At 33.2% G+C, this 20,401-nt stretch overlaps 1 pseudogene across 1 annotated transcript; it reads right to left on the minus strand.

The window, feature by feature from the left end:
- Nucleotides 1–18,048: 18,048 nt before the first annotated feature.
- LOC149190009 (glyceraldehyde-3-phosphate dehydrogenase, cytosolic-like) lies at nt 18,049–20,398 on the minus strand (annotated as a pseudogene). Its single transcript, XR_016256448.1, has 8 exons — nt 20,308–20,398; nt 19,803–19,918; nt 19,560–19,659; nt 18,862–19,008; nt 18,669–18,729; nt 18,482–18,575; nt 18,260–18,406; nt 18,049–18,136 (listed from the first exon to the last, which is right to left on the minus strand). The product of XR_016256448.1 is annotated as a glyceraldehyde-3-phosphate dehydrogenase, cytosolic-like (transcript).
- Nucleotides 20,399–20,401: the final 3 nt, after the last annotated feature.

A 20,401-nucleotide genomic window follows, 5' to 3' on the forward strand; every position in this document is an offset into this window, starting at 1 on the left:
CCCTTTGTCTTCTACACACACAAAGGAGACCTAGCCTCCGATCATCAAATCTTGTCTTGTACATAATATCCAATGTAAAAGGAGGTATTCTCCTTGAAGATAATTGTAGTTATTGATTTATTATCATTTTAAGTGCAATAACATTTGGCATGAGAGCACACAAACCTAAGGTTTTGCTACTTCAACCAGGTCATCTTGGAATTCTTACAATAATTTTTTTTGGGGAATTTTAGATAATGAAACTTGGAAAATATTAAGGAGAAACCTTGATAACCTCTAGTTCAAATATCATATCTTCTATCACTACATTTTAGGATATATTCGCTAAGGAACTTAGGGTTCTTGAATGCTCTTGAAATCATATTCAAACACAAAAATTTCGAATTTTTGCTATAACTATTTTTCCTGAAGGTTTTAAATGGTGAAACATAGAGAATTTTGAGGGTAAAAATATAGGAAAATATGGTTCAAATTCATATCTTGGTGTACCCTAATTTCATATATTTTCTTTAACGAAGTTAAGCTTCCTACATGCTCCCAAAATCAGTGTCAAACAGGTTAGTTTGGAATTTTCACTATAGCCTTTTGTTGAGAAGTTTCAAATAGTGAAAATTCAACTGTATTGAGGTGAGATATTTGGGAACATCTAGTTCAAATTTTAGATTTTATTTTGCTATAGTTATGTGTATATTCTCAATGAAAGGGTTTGTCAAGGATTTTGAAATTAATTTCAAATAGGTCATCTTGGTATTTTTGTTGTACCTTTTTTTCTGAAACTTTTCATACTATGAAATATCCAGGGATATTAGGATACATATAGAAGTACCTTAAGTAAAAAAAGTTATAATTATATTTTAATAATTGGACACGTGACACACTATACAATTTTGCTCAAAAGAAGATTCCAAAACTCAACAAGTTTTGGAAAGTTACCATAACTTTCACTTGCCACGTCAAATTTTAGTCAAGCATGTAGAATTGCAAAGAATATATTAGATTAATACAAAATATTCATATTTATGAGGGCTCAAATCTCAAAGGTTTATCAAGAAAAACTCAGTGATTCAAATATTCTCCAAATTATGGTTTTAAAGGTACATAACTTACGAGGAACATTAATTTTGGTTAGAAGATCCATTTTTTTAGGGTAAATAGAAATTGTGATAAAGAGAAGTACACTTATTATTTTATCATGCAGATCCAAATATAGAATGAAAAGCTAATGCACTAATTAAACCTCTTGAAGGGTCATCCAAGACTTATGAATAAGATGAAGACTTAGAATTTAGGTTCTCCCAATTAGTGAAAAAGGTAATGAAATGCATGGTTGTGTGTTGAAAAAGTTGGATTTATTAGATTTTAAAGAAAATATGGATGACGTGGAAAAGATCATGAATGAAAATATACAAAAATTCATAAGGGAAGATCCAAGGAAATCATGAACATAAGGAGATGTATGGTGTTGAGTCTTAATTACATATGGAGAATATATGGAGATGTAGAGATCCAAGGAAATGGAGAACATGAGGAGAAGCATGGTGTTATTTCTCAATTGCAAATGGGGAGTATGTTATCACAATAGGAGAGCACAAATATTGAATCATGAACCATGAACATGAATTTTCAATCCAATTTCCACATCATCATGGCTTGAAGTAAGCAATAAGTAACTAATACATTCCAAAGATTGATATTAGGAAGTTTGATGGTTACTATTCTAAACATAGATATTCTAGATGGAGAAATACTTTGATCTACATCAACTAGCATCATTGAAAAAGGTAAATATTACATCCATGTTTTTAGAACAAGGCCAATATCTATGGTATCAATGACTTTTTGAAAGGAAATATGATCTTTTTATATCTTAGTCCATTTTTACATGGTAAATGATAGAACATTATGAGTTATTAAGAGAAATATATTCTTTAGTCTCTTGGTAAATCTTCAACAAAATGGTCCAGTTATAGATTGCACTCAATAATTCCAAAAGTTGAGTTTAAGGGTAAAAACTTTTAGAGGATAATTAGTTAGACCTCTTTATGGGAACGTTAAAGGAAAACATCCAACATGAGGTGCATCTCTTTCAACCTAAATCATTAGAGTATGCTTTTAGTCTAGAAAGGAAAGTTTAAGGTAAATGTATGGCCACTACAAAATTCATCACCAATAGCCATAGATAGAATCATGCTCCCTCTCCTAAACTAACAAAGTTGATTCCTTGACAAATAGATGAAAGAGGAGAAAAGGGATGATTTTTTTAACTATGATAACAAGTATAGTAAGGAGCATAAATGCAACGAGAAAAAAATGTTCTACATAGAACCTGAAGAGGAAGAACATTAAGAACTGGAACCATCACAAGATCTAGAGCCAAGACGCTACTCTAATAATATCATGTCATGCATTGACCAACATCCATAATTCACAAACCCTAAAGATAGAAATATATATCAAAAATAAAAAGGTAACAATGTTGATTGATTCTGGAAGTAACCATAAATTCATTGATTACAAATTAGCTAAACTTCTCAAAACGTTCATATATCCTGCACCATAGTTTTAAGTAATTATTGCAGATGGAGGTACCATAAATTGTTCATGGAAGTGTCATAGTATTAAGCTCTATATAGGGGATTATTTATTGGATAGTCCCATGATTGCAATACAAATGAGTGGTGTTGATGTTATATTAGGGGTTCAATGGTCACAATCAATAGGAACAATGACCTTTAATTTTCAATATCTCTCCATAAGGTGTACCTTAAAATGAAAACAAATTGAGCTTAGAAGTATCCAAGATAGGGAAAACCTCTAAAGTGATAAGCTCCAATGGCATAAAAAAAACTACTCAAAAAGGGGCAACATGGTGTAACTACATAATTATGTTTAGTAAATGTTCAATTTTCAATATCATCTATGTAAGGGTACCTCTATAACATTATCAACAATCATTCCAAGGTATTTAGATTAATGCTTAAGGATCTTTCACCTAATCAAGATCATGACCATGTTATTCATTTGTAGCTGGAAATTGTACCAAAAATAAATGAAGAAGGGAAAACCATACTAGAAGTAGAAACAATCATTGAAACAAGGATTAAGTAACCCAGTAACCTAGCAATTATGGAGTACATCATCAAACAAAAAAACCTACCAATAGAAGAGATGACATGGGAATATGACGTATTAATGTAGAATCACTAGCAATTAGTCAAGTGTTGAGGGGAATACTTGTTTGAAGTGGAGGGGAATGTTAAGCCTTATATAAGGCCCATGTTAACCCTAAAACCCCTTATTAAGCCCTAAATATTGAGTGATTACATTTCTATTATTATATTGTTATGTAGGATAGAACCTTTCATGGTCCCATTTTATTATAACGATGCCCTTTCTATCCTATTTATATAATAAGGAGACCTAATCTTATAACCATCAAATTTTGTCTTGTACATGTATTCGTCATAGAAGGAAGTATCCCCCTTGTGGAGGACTATAATTATTGGTTTCTTATCATTTTTAACATCCAAGGTTCATAACAAATGTATCCCTTCTTGGATTACTGATTAGTTGAAAGGCACCCTTGCTTTGGATAAAAAAGATAGAAGGATTCATGTGGGAGAAACCTATGGACAATTTCCTCTTTGACTTCTCAGAAGAAAAGCCTATTAAATGGCTATGAGATGAAGGATTTTGAATGCCTTCATGGTTGGTGAATTCCCTATAAATTTATAAATATCCTATATATGTTTCTTCATTATTAGAGTCACTTTCAGTCCCTAGGTGCAGGATGGAATACTCTATTGGAAGCCTACAATATCCTTAAGAAAAAATCAAGAATTGATATTGGAAATTTGGGGATTAGAGGTTTTAGCCTCAACGACTAGTCAAATGATCATGTGATTCTTAAACGATCATATATATTCTGCTAAACAATTTGTTACAACAAATCTAATAAAACTATGCTTAAAATTTTTGAAAAAACTATACTATGTAGATTATTTTTCCTTAGACTTATGGATTTATTAAGTTCCTGCACCCCAAAAGGTACAAACCAACATGTGGTCCCCTTTTTCCTTCTAGAGCTATACCAACATAATCCTTCTTTTCAATAATAGAAGGAATGGTTGTAGAGTTGCAAGGTTTTTGATGCATGGGAGCTAGGCTCCATGTGTCACCATCACTTAGCCATGAAGTCCACTACAAGAACATTCCATTCCCTGATCAAGTGTTCTAATCAATCATTTCGTTATTTTATTTGTTGCTATAATCTGGTAGAGCTATGTTTGTTGAGCATGTTTAAGCCAATGGGTTCATGTATTTAATCAATTTCCTTGTCAAGAGTGTGTGCATTGTGTTGAATAGTTCCTTATAAAATAAGTGTTAGATTTTTCCTTACCTAGTCTAGTCCTAGAGCACTAGAGGGCGGTAGAATACCTCAAGGGACTGTAATGCTAGAGAAGGGGGATTATTCACCTTGTTTTGGATAGATTGTAGGAAAAGAGTGATTGGTTATCGTACTTTTCGATATATTTCCTATGAAGTGTGGTTTTGGGATGTGGATAGAAGTTGAGAAAATCCATTAAAACCTTGTCCTTGATAAAGTCATAGTATTAGCTCAGGTGTGGAAACTAGGTTGAGAGTTTAGGACATGAGAGATTCACTAGGGGAGCAATACCATACCACGTGCATTCATATTTGGGGATATATATTGAGGAAAAAATGACATACTATATTGAGCATATAATAAGGGGAAAAGGGATTTTATATTGGCAAGTATAAACAACTGAGCTCAAAGTTAATGAAAAAATATAAAGGGGTATAAAAATTGTTAATGAAAAATTGATACCTATAATATCTAGTGAAAGTAAGGGTTTTTTAAATTGGGAAGGTGTATTGGGTTGATATTGGTAGGGGGTTAAATAATGTGATTTTTAGAGGTATTTTCCAATATGTAGTCAAATTAAGGGTATTTTTTAGTATGTCACGAGCACACATGATATGACATAGGTTCATTGAGTGAAGCCCCTGTGGATTAAGAGCATAGTTTCCTATGGATGGGAGGAGTATTCCTTGTCCTTAGTCATTCTCCTAAAGTTTCTTTGAAGGAGAAGAGTTTGCTCCTATATGTGCACTTATTATTTTGTTATGGCCAATAATACCTACCTCACTTACAAGAAGAATTAAGTCTCTACAAATATTTTCTTGAATGCAAGACATAATAAAATATTTGCACCTCGAGAAATTTGATACTTCTGATCATTTAATAGATACAAAGTTAAGATGGATTTATGGTAATTCATTTTAATATTATTTATATTACATATACATTTAACATCTTTTTATATAAAAATATTTGTATTTTTAATTTTACTGAAACCTCATAATATATAAGAATAATAATATAATTTTAAGGTTTCATCCAAGCTAGACACCAAATTGGTGTATGAGATCTCTTTATGGGTAGGAAAAGGGAATTGACTACTAATAATGAGACGCACATGCTCTACACCCCTAAAATATTTACAACTCAAGAAATTTGATACTTCTCATCATTTGCTAGATACAAAGTTGAGATGGATTTATGCTCGTTCATTATAATATTATTTATATTACATATAAATTTATGCAGTGAATTGGACTGGTGACTTCACATCAAGGAGTGCCTTAACAAACCCCGTGGACTATAAATTGAACATCTTTGTATTTTTAAGCTAGACACAAAATTGGTGTATGAGACCTATTTATTGGTGGGACAAGGGATTTGACTACTAAATTCTAATGAAGCATATATGCTATACCCCCTCTCAATTTGAACTCGTGACTTTTTTTAGGGAAACACATGCTTTTATCCATTAGGTCCAATCAACCATTTTTTGACATGTTATATATATATGCTAGTTGTTTATTTGGAATAGGCTTCTAGAATTTTAATTTAATTATCAATAATAATTAGGTGGATGATAGGAGTTTGTAGGTGGATAGGCGTGTCTATTTTGAAATAAGGCTTCTAGAATTTCAATCTAATTATCAATAATTATTAGGCAGATGGTAGGGATTTAACCTCCATGGAACATTCTAGAATATTCATAGTTGTATACAAATCAATGGTTGAGATTTATCTCCAAAGTAGTTATGTCTTTTTATTTTTATTTTTTTTTAATTAAATTGATTAATTAAAAAATATGTCATATGAAGTGGTTTCACTGTTTTTTTGGGCATGTAGTCTTGATAAGTCATTGTGACAAAGCCTATTCACAGATGTCCATGGTAAACTTAGGGCAAATATCCATGATTAAGAATCTTGTTCCATGCATTAAATGCTTATACATTCAACTTATATATTAAGTATTTTTATAATAAATAATAATTTAAAATAGTGTTATAATTTAGTTAGTTTTCATGATTTTTTAAATTTTAGCAACTTGATATATATCATTAAACAAATGCTTTGATGTTTATTATGAATTGATATCTATCTTCCTTTACCAACCATTTAATTTATATAATTAAGCTATTTCGCATTTTAAATATAATATATAGAACATAAATTATATATAAATATATACTAAATAATTACTATAAATATAATGTTTTATATAGTTATTAACGAAATTCAAATTCGAAATTTTGAAATATCATAATTATAATATAAATTATTATTATTATTATTTAAATTTAAATATACACATTATGATTTTTTTAATTATTTATAATTTTAATAATAGAAAATTTGTTTTTATTATTTCTAATATTTCTATTTTTTAATCAAATTTATTATTACATCTCCCTTATAATAATAAACGTTATTTTCCTTTTACTAAAAGCTCCACTATAACATTTCACCCTATTTATTGTAAAGCATCTCTGAACTTAATCGATTATATAATAATAAAAAGTATTATGCTATTTTAATTAGATTAAATTAAAGTAGAGATTAAATGAATAGCGATAATTGTTATTAAAAATCTTATTAAAAAGGAAAAATTTGAATTTTATAAACCATTTAAAATACTTATATAAAACTTTAAAGATGACTTATATTTATAAAATATAAACAAAATAAAATGACGGAAATTTTACATATTGAATCTTTAGCAAACAGAAATTATATAATCATTTAAATTATTTAATAATAATATTCTATATAATGCATATGTATATGAATTATATCTATCTAGGAAATCCATCAAAAGAATGTTGTTAATACACGATGAGGCTTATTAGTTACCCAACTTTTTAAAAATTATTTGTTTAATTTATTTTTTATTTCAATATTTTATTTTCGACAACAGAAAGAAAACTCATAACATATTAAAAAATATTGCATTTATATTCGCTACATTTTATATTTAAATAATTATATGCTTTTATTATATATATATATCCAACGTAATTATATATACAATATATATCTACCATTTATATAAAAATAACTTGAAATTAGTATTTATATTTATATTTATTTGTTTTTTAATTAGAATGGAAAATTCATGATGGGAGTCACGACCATATAACAAAGAAGATAATATTGAAATCTTGTATCCAAAGGGGAAGGTAAGAAGATTTGTGTTAAATTGTAGTAAGAAAAGCCTTTATTTGACTTGTGTCTTAGTTAAATGAGGAAATTCAAATTTCCACTTCCATAGGATGAGTTGGCAGATAATTAACATGACATGGCCAAATCACTCAACTAAGTCAGTCAATTCGAGTTTATGGGCTAGAAGTAGAGTTGTGTGCAAGTTGGTGGCTAAGATCTAGCTATCTAGAGGTGTTATCTTTAGTGAAAATTAGTTATATGAGCTCTAGTGTAGAATAGAGTCAATATGAGTTCAGTTGAGTAATTGCAATTGTTGTTAACTCATTGATCTCCTAGTTAACTAGTCAATTTACTAAAAATAGCCCTAGTCATGCATGCAATTTGAATTCCTAGTGAAGTGGAGGAAAAAGACAGTTGTAATCATTATTGTATACTAGTGAATGTACAGAGTTTTCATGTAGCATGTGAACCATTTATCTTGGGATTTCTACAAGGAAATATGATCTTCCCTATTCTTTAGGAGCATGAATTTGATAAAGAAAGAGGAAGAAGCAGGAGGCTTAGTTTAGCTAAGTATTGGCCAAAGAAAACTCAGAAGGAGATTAATATTGCAGCGCAGGTTGATCTTCAAGCATTAAAGTTGTCATTGTAATCGATCATTGTTCTCATATGATATAATACAAACATAGGAGGGGGTTTTCCCAGTTGGGTTCCCTAGTAAAAAATCTATGTTCATTGTGATTGAATGATTGCATTTGTTTCCATTGTATATTTTCCTTTTTGTAGATTGAGTAGAAGAAATTGTGTTTATTGTTTTTAGTATGAATTCATTAGCAACTGCAAATTTCAAGTCATTTCTACATGGTATCATAGCTATTGAAAACTACATATAAACTAGGTTCTTGATCATATCTCAAAGAAATTTTGAATAGCATATTTGTGGTGCAAGTATTTCTTTAGTGCAGGAACAATGTCTTTGAATGGATTGAGGCTTGAGGATGCATTGGAAGGAACTTTGAATTTCTGTGCTTGGAAAGACAGGATGAAAGTTGTGTTGGATGAAAATGGAGTATTAGAATACACAAAAACATATATTCTAAAACCAACAACATCAGATGCACAACAACTGGCTCAGTGGAAGAAAGATATTGCAAAAGGCAGGAGGATTATCCTTGAGGATGTCAAAGACCATGTGGTTTTGAAATTACATGGAAAGGAGACTACTTTTGCAATGTGGAAAACTCTCATAAACCTATCCTATAGCAGTAGTGATGTCAGGAATCTAGCATTGAGAGATAAACTCAGGAACATTCAAATGAATAAAAATGAAACTGTTGTTCAATACCGATCGAGATTCACTCAGGGAGAGATGAACATGGAGGATTTGGAGAGACTGTGCCACCATCTGAACTTGTGAGCTTAGCAATCCTTGGTCTTCCAAAGTCTTGGCACAAATATTAGGATTTAGATAATGGAAGAGAAAAGCTCCCATATTGGGAGAGACTTTGGTCTGACTTGGTGAAGGATGAGATTAGAAGAAACACTAGAGATGGTGTCATATCCATAACTGATGAGGAATAAAACTTTTCTTTAGCACAAAAAAGAAATAAGGACAAAGGAATGAAGGCTGAAGGCAAGGTAAAATCCATCCTAAACCTTGGCAAGAAGAAAGATCTCAGTGAAATTAAATGCTTTCAGTGCCATGAGTATGGACACTATGCAACCAAGTTTCCACACAAGAAATATTGTAAGAAGAGTGTTGTAGGAGCAGGAGGAGATGCTCTCACATCAAAATTTGAGTTGGATTTCACCCTCAATGATTGCATGGAAATTATTGTACGAGGTCATGTATGGTACTTAGACTCTGGTGCTTCATTTCACATGACAGTAAATAGGGAATTCGTCGGCAGCTTAGAGGAGAAGGACTTAAAATTAAAAATACAGCTTGGAGATCATGGAATGCATAGTACCAAATGGATTGGCATTGTCACCTTTAAGAGGGACTCAAGCTCCCATCTTCACCTAAAGAATGTAATGTATGTTCTTGGTATGAAGAAAAATATAATTTCTATAGTTGTGCTTGAAGACAAAGGATATGATGTGGTGTTCAATAGAGGGAAGGCATATCTGAAGCATGTTGCTACTGGAAAAGTAAAACAAATTAGTGTTCAAGTTAAAATCCTCTGCAAGCTAGAGGTGGATGCATGTGTTGCATTGAGTAGCAAGGCAGAACATGTTTAGGGCCAAGATGTTGGAGAGCTCTGGCATAGGCGCATCAGACACCTACACCATGGAGCCTTGAAAATAATGCAATAGATCACCACTGGACTTCCAAAATGCACCCTTTGATCAATATGATGTTTGCAAGGGATGCACTCTTGGAAACTATATTAAATCCTCCTTCCAAGGATAAGATAACAGAGTTGGAGCCATCTTGGAGCGAGTCCACTTAGATGTGTGTGAACCATTTTCCATAGTATCAACTGCAAAGCATAGGTATTATGTGATCTTCATAGATGATTTTTCCTGCAAATGTTGGATCTATTTCATGAAGAAGAAAGATGAGGTTTATTCAAAGTTTGTTGAATTTAAAGCCTTAGTTGAAAATGAGACTAGAAAGAAAATTAAATCCCTGAGAAGTGATAATGGAGGAGAGTATGTGTCTAATGCCTTCAAAGAATTATGTGCCAAGGATGGTATTAGAAGGGAGTTGATTGCACCCCACAACCCACAACAAAATGGGGTTGCAGAGAGGAAAAATAGAAGTATTGTAGGAGTTGTTAGAGAAATGTTGCATGACTAGGGATTGTCACTATCCTTGTGGGCAGAAGCTTGCAACATTGTTGTTTATTTGCAGAACAGGAGCCCTAAAAAAATTATTGGAATGATTACACTTGAAGAGGATTTCACTGGGAGGAAGCCAGATGTCTCCCACTTTTACATTTTTGGATCCATAATCTATTTTCATGTCTCCAAAGATAGTAGGAAAATTGGAGCCTACTGCAAAGAAGGGGATCTTTGTAGGATACATAGAGACACCTCATAATTACCAAGTGTATATGACCTCACTCAAGATGATTGTGATGAGGAGGGATGTGAGATTTGACAAGGAGAAATCCATGATGAGTTCTCTAGAGCGAGAGTTGAGCATACCACTAGAGAAGGAGCTTCTATCGCCAAAGGAGGAGCCTAAGTCAGATCTTTCTTAAAGGAAAGAGGACATTCTAGGAGAATGATGTGGAGAAGCCACATGTGGAGGAGCAGAGATCAGACTGAGTGTAGGAACCCACTCACACAGAGCCTTCTAAAGAAGGGAGGAAGAGGACATGGTTGGTTGACAGGTTGGTGTAGGAAGCTTAGGAGCAAGTTGGAGATCCTAGATCCTGCGAAGAAAAAGGAAATCGCAAGATAGATGTATCAGATATATGAAACACGTGTGAAAGTTGATTGATTCTGAGCCATCTTCTTTTGAAGAGGTTGTTTCCCAGTAGGTGTGACTAGATGCCATGATGGAGGAGTATGACTCCATCATAAAGAATGATTCTTGGGAGGTTGTGCCTAGACCTGAGGAAAATATGTGATTGGCTCCAAGTGGGTTTATAAGGTGAAACATGCAGCTAATGGAAGTGTTGAGAAGTACAAGGCCTAATTTGTGGCCAAAGGCTTCTCACATGTGGGTGGGATTGATTATGACGAGACATTTTTCCCTGTGGCAAGATACTCGTATATAAGGACCATACTTGCATTGACAACACAGTTTTGGTGGAGGATCCACTGAATGGTTGTTAAGCCTACCTTCCTCAATGGAGTGGTTGAGGAAGAGATCTAGATTAGGCAGCTTGAGGGGTTCGAGATTTTAGCAGGAAGACACATGTGTGTAGGTCCAAGAGAGCCCTATATGGTCTCAAGCAGACACCTCATGCTTGGTACACTCACATAAATTCTTATCTCAGTGGATTGGGCTTCACTAATTGTGAAGAAAATTCCAATATCTACTACATTATGGTAGATGGAAATCTACTCATCTTAGTCCTTTATGTGGATTATTTGAGATTGATAGAAGATGACAGGTTAATCCAATCTTGTAAGGATACCTTTCAAGAGAGTTTGAGATGAAGGATATGGGTTTGATGCACTATTTCCTTGGATTGGAGGTGTGGCAAGGGGATGGAGAGATATTTTTTGGACAAGGGAAGTACACCTCTGAAATCCCTCAGCTATTCCATATGCAGGATCACAAACCCATGAACACTCCTCTTGGTACTAACTAGAGGAAAGAGTATGCTTCTATAGATGAGGTTGTAGATGTCACTATCTACAGACAATTGGTGGGGTCCTTGATGTACTTGGTGAACACAAGGCCTAATATTTGTTTTACAGCGAACCAACTTAGTCAGATTATGGTGGAGCCTACTAAGCTTCATTATAAAGAAACAAAACATGTTTTCAGATACCTCAGAGGCACAATATACTTTGGTTTATGGTACAAGAAGACTAATGGAGTGAATCTCCAAGGCCTCACAAATGTAGATTGGGCAGGGAGTCCCTTAGATAGGAAGAGCACATCATGAGTGGTCTTCAGTGTTGGGTCAATAATAGTTTATTGGTACATCAGGAAACATAAATCTGTAGCACTTAGCTCAATAGAGGCCAAGTATATTGTTGCTAGCTAAGCAACATGTGGGGAAATTAGGATGAGGAAGATCCTTGTTGGTCTCTTCAATTAGGTCTTGGAGCCTACATTGATCCACTATGACAATTAAATTTGTATAAAAAATCTCTGAAAATCCATTGTTTCATGATAGGTACACGCATATAGACATCATGTACCATCACTTGAGAGATTATGTGTAGAGGATGATTGTTGTGTTACAATACATTCCTACAGAGGAGTAGGATGCAGACATTTTGACAAAGGCTTTGTTAAGAGGCAAGTTCAAGTTCCATAGGAGCAGGATTGGGGTTTTTCAAGAACCTTTTCTTGCTAAGAGGGAGTGTTAAAATGTATCAAGAAAAGACTTCATTTGACTTATGTCTTAGTCAAATGAGGAAATTTGAATTTCTGCTTGGGAAGGATGAGTTGGCAAGTAGATAGCAAGAGTGACATGGTCAAATCACTTAGTTAAGTTAGTTAATTCGAGTTTATGGGTTAGACGTAGATTTGTATGCAAGTTGGTGGCTAAGACCCAGATATCTAGAGGTGTTATCTTTAGTGAAAGTTAGTTATTTGAGATATATTCTAGCATATAGCCAGTATGAGTTTAGTTGAGTAGTTATAATTGTTGTTAATTCATTGATCTCTCAGTAACTAGTTAATTTACTAAAAATAACCCTAGTCATGCATGCAATTCACCTAGTGAAGTGGAGGAAAAAGGCATAATTGTAATCATTATTGTATACTAGTGAGTGTACAGAGTTTGCATGTAGAAGGTGAGCCATTTCTCTTAGGATTTTCTCAAGGAAATATGAGCTTATCTATTCTGTAGGAGCAAGAATTGCACAAGGAAATATGAGGAAGTAGGAGCCCTATTTTGGCTAATTATTGGCCAGAGGAAACTTCGGAGGAGACTTGTATTTCATTGCAGGTTGAGCTTCCAACATTGAAGCTGTCATTGTAATAGATCATTTTTCTCATCTAATATAATACAAACATATGAGGGGCTTTTCCCAATTTGGTTCCCTAGTAAAAAAATGTGTTGATTGTGATTGAATGATTGCATGTGTTTCTATTGTATGTTTTCCCTTTTGCAGATTGAGTAGAAGAAAATTGTGTCTATTGTTTCCACTCTAAATTCATTAGCAGATACAAATTTCAAGTTATTTATACAATATGTTACACCAATCCATAGCTCTTTATACATAATGCTTACTAAACTACTACTATCATAGGTATGTTGTCTCTAGAAAAGTCTTAGCAACAAAATACATTTATGCATAATAATAATAATATTAAATAAAAGAGGGTCTTGTAGCACTACCTTGATCTTCTTCCTCAACAATATTAGCATTAAGATCAAGGATACACCTCATTGAAGGAGAAGAAGAATGATTTAAGGAAGAGTGATTTAAAGGAGGGAATCCTAGGTAAAGTTGCAAGTGATCGAGGTGTTGATGGAGATCAGATACTTCATATTTAATTCTATGAAGTTTCTTTCCCTGATTCACAAGGAGGTCCATCACCACTGATAAAGAAGAAGTATATTAATTATAATGGATCTGAAGAAGGAGAAAGTTATGTTGAAGATGATCTAAAGCTGCCTCCCAACCATTATTATCCATTGGTCCATGAGTAAATTTCCACCTTATAAGAAAATTCCCCTCCACCCTTGAAAAACCACAACTAGCTTGAAAAACACTCATGATGCACAAATTTTTCCATGGATTTGTCGTTAAAGAACGAAGCTAGACCGAATGAATGTCCTAAAGTGTGAATTATGTTGTTGAATAGTACCAAAATACCTCATTACCTAGTTCCATAAATTCATTCGCTCTTCCTTGCTTCTCATAACATCTACATGCTCCAATCCATGTAGGTTATTAAGCCTCCTCTCAAATGCATCATTAAATATATGATTTAATATGGCTTCTACATCCTCCAGATGAGTCGACTTACACTAAGGGTGATTCATCATTTTGAAGAGTGGGGAGAGATTTGTAAGTTGATTTATCAAGTCCCAAACTACCTTTCGAAGCTAGGAGAACATCTAGATGATGGGAGTATATGTGCTCCACTTCCTCCCCTAATGAAAATGTGTCCTTGATTGACCTGAAAGTTAGTGATGTAGGTCAACTTTAGCCATTAAACCTAAGCATACTCACATACAACTCCATTGAAACCTTAACTCACTATCACTTTCCATGAGTACCTCTTCATATAGCCAAGAAATAGTGGAATGGTCTTGCATTTTGATGAAACATAGATGGACTTCCACTGCATATATGGAACAAACATGGAGCGAGAACATTCTAGTTGCTTGATAGAGGACTAATGATCCCCAAAAGAGTTTAATTTGATCATCCACAAACTACTGAATTAGAGAAGGTGGAATAAGAGTTTGATCCTTCCAATCCACGACGACTTCACTCAATGAACCCCTGACATACCACATGCACTCACGACATACTAAACAATATCTTTAATTTGACTACATATTGGAAAATACCTTAAAAATCACATTATTTAACCCCCTACCAATACAAACCCAATGCACCTTTCCAATTTTAGAAACCCCTACTTTCACTAGATATCATAGGTATCCATTTTTTCATTAACATTTTGTATACCTTTTATATTTTTCATTAACTTTGAGCTTCATTTTTTATACCTTCCAATATAAAAACGCTTTACCCCCTATTATATGCTCAATATATTATGTCATTTTTTCTCAATATATATCCCCCAATATGAACGCATGTGTTATGGTATTGCTCCCCTAGTGAAGCTCCGTCCTCCAAGCTAATTTAGAATATTGATAAATGCTCTTGGGATATAAGAAAAAAAAGGTTGATTGTTAACCACTAAAGTCCCTCTAAGAAATTTAGTGGCTTTATTTGCTATTTGGTCAACTTTAACATTTGTGTTTCCTTAGTACATAAAAACAATGACAATTTATAAAAAACAATTAAAAAAACTTTTAATCCTTATGAGGATAGCCTTGAGAACAAGCTATTTAGGTTAGGATCCACCTCTCAAATGACCCATAATTAATTTGGAATCTCTAAAATTATCATCTTATCAATGTCATTGGACAACACAGGAGTTAGTCCCTAATACAAACCATAAACTTCAACTTAATTATTAGTTTCTCTTCCTAGACTAGAAAAACTTATTTCTACTTTTCCTGAAAAATTAAGAATAAATACCAAAACGATTTTATAAAAAAACGTAAAAATAAATTTTAATCAACTTGTATATACGCAAATCATTTTGTGAAAAAAAAAAAAGAAACCTTTAATCTATCAATACTTTTAATTTTCAATATAATGAAATTTGATAGTTTTCAACCTCATGCTACTTTCAAAAGAATAAAATTAAAATAACTAAACCAAGTATTCATATTTTCTTACCTAATTTCGAAACTCATACGTTTTCCTAAAGTTAATTGTAAATAGAAAATCATTGTATATAGAAAATCAAATGGAAATCACAAGTTACATGTTTTCCTAAAGTTAATAATATTAAAATAACTAAACTAAGTATTAATATTTTCTTACCTAATTTCGAAACTCACATTTTTTCCTAAAGTTAATTGTATATAGACTAGCATTTGCACCAGATGTTGCAAAGGAAACGCCGTAAGGCATAAAGTGCGGAAATCCATTATCCATATAGTGTGTGCATCAGGTCAATGACCTAAATATCAACATGTCTATTCACTTTTTCTAAATGTTGTAAACGACCAGAATTATAGAAATATTCCTAAATGTGTACCAATATTTATAGGCACACTCCTTATACCTTAAGATTTTTGGTTGCAGCTTCAGATTTGGAAGTCTTGAGATTTACCAAAGCTTCAATTCTTGCTTCTTCTCGCTGATATCTGAATTTTACAGACAACTTGAATGCTCACAGATTTTGTTGTGAAAATTATAAATAACAAATGTTAGCAATCTATTAATTTAGAAAAAGCTTTGTCAGAGATAAAGGTCTTATCGTGTTTATCAATACATAGCATTGTAGGTTAGAGCTCATTTCAACTTTAAAAATTGGAAATTGAAAAAGAGAATAAAAAAAAAAGAAAAAAAAAAGGAAATTTCACAGAATTGTAATACGATCTTTTAAATGCATTAACACTAAGCGAATGATATGTTCTTTAAAAATGCGCCCATGAAAATCGTTCTCTATTAACGCAAGCAAGAAATATTTAATCACCACTGCAAATTGCTTTGACATTTGTTGTGGTCTTTAACACTACATCTAACTGGTAAAGTTTATGTTCAAAAACACTTTTTTACATTCCTGGTCTAAGTAGAAAATTGTTTTTTGTTAACCAAACTACAGAGAGCAATCTGCATGTAGAGGTTGTGTTCACAACAGGCAAACACTTGGTGAAGAAAACGGACAAAAATATCATAGCTTTGGGGGTGGAAAGCTTTGTCATGTTAAGCAAGGCATAATTTGACTCAATTCAAAATTTTAATCTCAAACATGTCACATCCAAGGAGAGTGCCTTTGATCAAGTCCGTATAGAAGGGAAGCCTCTGTGTCAAAAGACTGTAATTGCAGGAATTTCAATTGATAGAAAAGCCTAGTAACTGAAACATTTGGTTCAACATTTAGTCATTCTATGTTTCTTCAATAACATAAACACTGGAGCATGGCAGATTACTCACAATGCTCACACCTTTTTAGAACATTGATTGAAGGGGATTTGGCTTACTTATTTGTTTTATATTTCATTGTATATTTAGCAAATTAAAACATAAATTATGGACTAAACAGGAACATGCCCAGGGACAGAAAATTCTTAGAAAATGGTTGTCGGCATTCTAATCCAAAGAATTGGAAAGAATCCCCAAACTTGTCAACTTTAAATGTTGCAAGCATGCCAAATTCATTGTCTATCTTCAGTGCTTCAGAAATGTCTCAAATATCAGCTCTAGATCTTCTTCCAGTTACTTATGGTGATTCGATAGATTCCGATGAGAATAATGATGAAGGTAAAGCAACTAAAACAGATGCTCTTTCTGGACTTCCTATTAGTGTCTAGATCTTCTTCCAGTTACTTATAGTGATTCAGTAGATTCTGATGAGAATAATGATGAAGGTCAAGCAACTAAAACAAATGTTCTTTCTGGACTTCCTATTAGTGTGAGAACACATTAAAATTGTCAGGAACTTTATGGCATTCCAAATGCCACTAGAAGTGATGTTTGTGCCCAACACCTGCTAGAAGGTCAAAAAATTTTGTCCATGTTAACTGCAAAAATAAAGATAGAAGAAACTCACGATGACCCTATTCAACAAGAACTAAAGAAGAATATAGATATGGGGATTTGTTAAATATTTCAATGGGAAAGGACAAATATAACATGGAGGAAATGTCAAATAATAAACCAAACCAATCATCAGAAAGGAATATAACCTGCCACACATCTGTTGCTGAGTATCATAACAGCTCTAATGAACTCAATGTTGATGAAACTCAAATTTCCTTTATAGTAAAAAGAAATCAGCTACAGAAAGGTATTTTGGTTCCTCCATCTTCTGAATTAGTTCTAATACATTCAATAATCCTGACAAAAGCTTGAAAAAACTTCAATGAGCAATGCTCTTTATATGTTTCTCCAATACAAAATTATCATTCCCTGCTCAACAAAGGTAGTGAAACGATCCCTAAGCCTATGAATGCATTGGACCGCTGATAAGTGCAATTCTTAACTTTAGAGAAGTATGAGTGAAAATTGTGACATGAGTGAGAAAGGATTTTGCTCTTTTGGAATTGGAAACAATAAATCTTACCCAATATACTATATCTTATTCAAGTTCTTGAATTTTTTTGGGTTGTTAGTTGTCAAGTCTCTATATGGCACAAGGTTACCACAGCGTCCTCTGTGTAACCAAGAATTCCTTTCAATTTTCCCTCAGATTCCACCCTATAAAATGAAATGTACCATATATAGTTAAAATGAAATACACAACCTCGAAACTTATTCTTGACAGAGATTGTATATATCCTCATCCCTTCCTCTTCTTAGGGGGTAACTGAGACTACTTACTTAATGGCCGCCTTGATCTCGTCATAAGTGGCAGAATTCTCAAGTCTAATAGTCAAATCAACAACTGAAACATCTGGTGTGGGTACTCGGAAGGCCATTCCAGTCAACTTTCCATTGAGAGTTGGCAGAACCTTGCCAACAGCCTTCAAAAATAAAATCACAATTAGTAGCTGTGAGAACATAAAAGGCGATGATGGTGGGGATTCATATTAACAAAATTCTGCTGCTCTTGTACTGCTAGGAATAATGTTAAAACCAACTCCTCTGCCACCTCACCAGTCCTTGTTTGATGGTCCATCAACTATCTTCTGTGTTGCTGTTTACATACAGAAACATAAGTCAATGCAGCTTGCAAATGCCTTGTATCAATAAAATTCAAGGGCATAATACTAGTTCATAGTAAGTGTACCTGTGATGGAATGGACAATTGTCATGAGACCTTCAACAATGCCAAACTTGTCATTGATTACCTGCCAGAGAAAACAGAGTGTTTTTGTTCTCTTTTAACATATAGTTCCTCCCCAGCAATATGTAATTTTTCTCATATAAAGACACCTATACAATGAAAACTGTGATAACTTAGTAAAAATATCATTGCAAACCTTAGCCAAGGGAGCCAAGCAGTTAGTAGTACAACTTGCATTTGAAACAATGTTCAAATCAGATTTGTATTGGTGCTCATTAACCCCAACAACAAACATAGGTGCATCCTTGCTTGGAGCTGAGATAACAACTTTTTTAGCACCTGCCTATTAGAAATCAACAAAAAAAAAATTATTATATGGAGTTCAAATTGTAATTTCCATTGTTGCACTTTATACCGTTTGAAATTTACAAAATTAGATATGTTAATAGCCTTTCAAATATTTTTGCATGCACCACAAAAAAAATCATAGAATAGATTGTTCTCCAAAGAAACTGAAAACAAACATGTTATTTTTTAATCACCTCATCAATTTCGAATAGTCACAACTATGGAGCAATTTTAAGGTAACCTTTCATGAGGTGACTGCTCAATTTGAAAGAAGTTTCAACTTAGAATAGGGTTGGTTATGCCGATATCAGTCAACAGTGTCAATTTTATAAATTGAGAAAGAGCCAAAGCGGACATGCTATTGCCAAATCTCCTTGCTCATGTAGGGAGGGAGCGGTATTACATGTGACAACTCCTTAGTTACCTGAGCCTCAAATATCATTTATCAACTTTTAGGTACATTGTATTTTTAATTAGTAGCATGTCAGATAAACTTTGAGGGAAAAAATCAATTATAATTGAATTGTGGAATGGTAATATTCAAACCTTCAAGTGAGCAGTTGTTTTCTCTTTGTCGGTGAAGACACCTGTGGATTCAACCACATACTCTGTGCCGACCTCGCCCCATGGTATTTCGTCAGGATTTCTACAGTTTTCAAACCAAAATGTGAACAGTTGGACAAATGGGAACAAATAGACAATGTCAGCACTTACACTCTGTTCATGCCTAAGCTCAAGCAATAATTGACCTAAGAAACTCTCATTGATCTCCATAAACAAGTGTTTTACCTGAAACCGAATACAGCAACAGATTTTTCTCCAAAGAGTAAAGTTTTCGAGTCTTTGACCTTGACTTCATGATGCTTCCACTGTCCGTGGACACTATCATACTTGAACATATAATTCTGAAAAATAACAGAGGCACAGAAATTACTGCAGAGATCTTGAGTGGGCAAAATATGGTAGAAGAAAGCTATCAAACGAGTTAATAAAATCTTCCTGTTTCAGTTTGTCCGTAAAACATAAATGTTGTTGGGAATAAATCGAAGAACAAAAAATGTAAAACGAAGAACAATCTTCAGGTAGACGATCCAAAATTCATCAGGAGAATGATTTGCAAATATGCCTAAATTTCAATGAAGAATTCCTCTTAGATAGACAAATAAGGAAGAAGAGAAAAATTGCTCATTTAAAAGGACTTTACCAAAGAATAATGTATATATTATACAAGCGGACTTTGCTAAAGAATAATGTATTCATTATGCAAACGAACTCAAATATTCTTGAAAGATACCGTATATAATGATCGAGCAGGATTTGAAATTTCTACATTCAGGAAAGCCATGGATGAAATTTCCCCTAGAGATTTGATGGAGCCCGTTTCAAAG

This window comes from Pinus tabuliformis, chromosome 3_1 (genome assembly GCF_031772625.1).
Source record: "Pinus tabuliformis cultivar Carrire ecotype Pingquan chromosome 3_1, CPIR1, whole genome shotgun sequence".
Taxonomy (NCBI): domain Eukaryota; kingdom Viridiplantae; phylum Streptophyta; class Pinopsida; order Pinales; family Pinaceae; genus Pinus; species Pinus tabuliformis.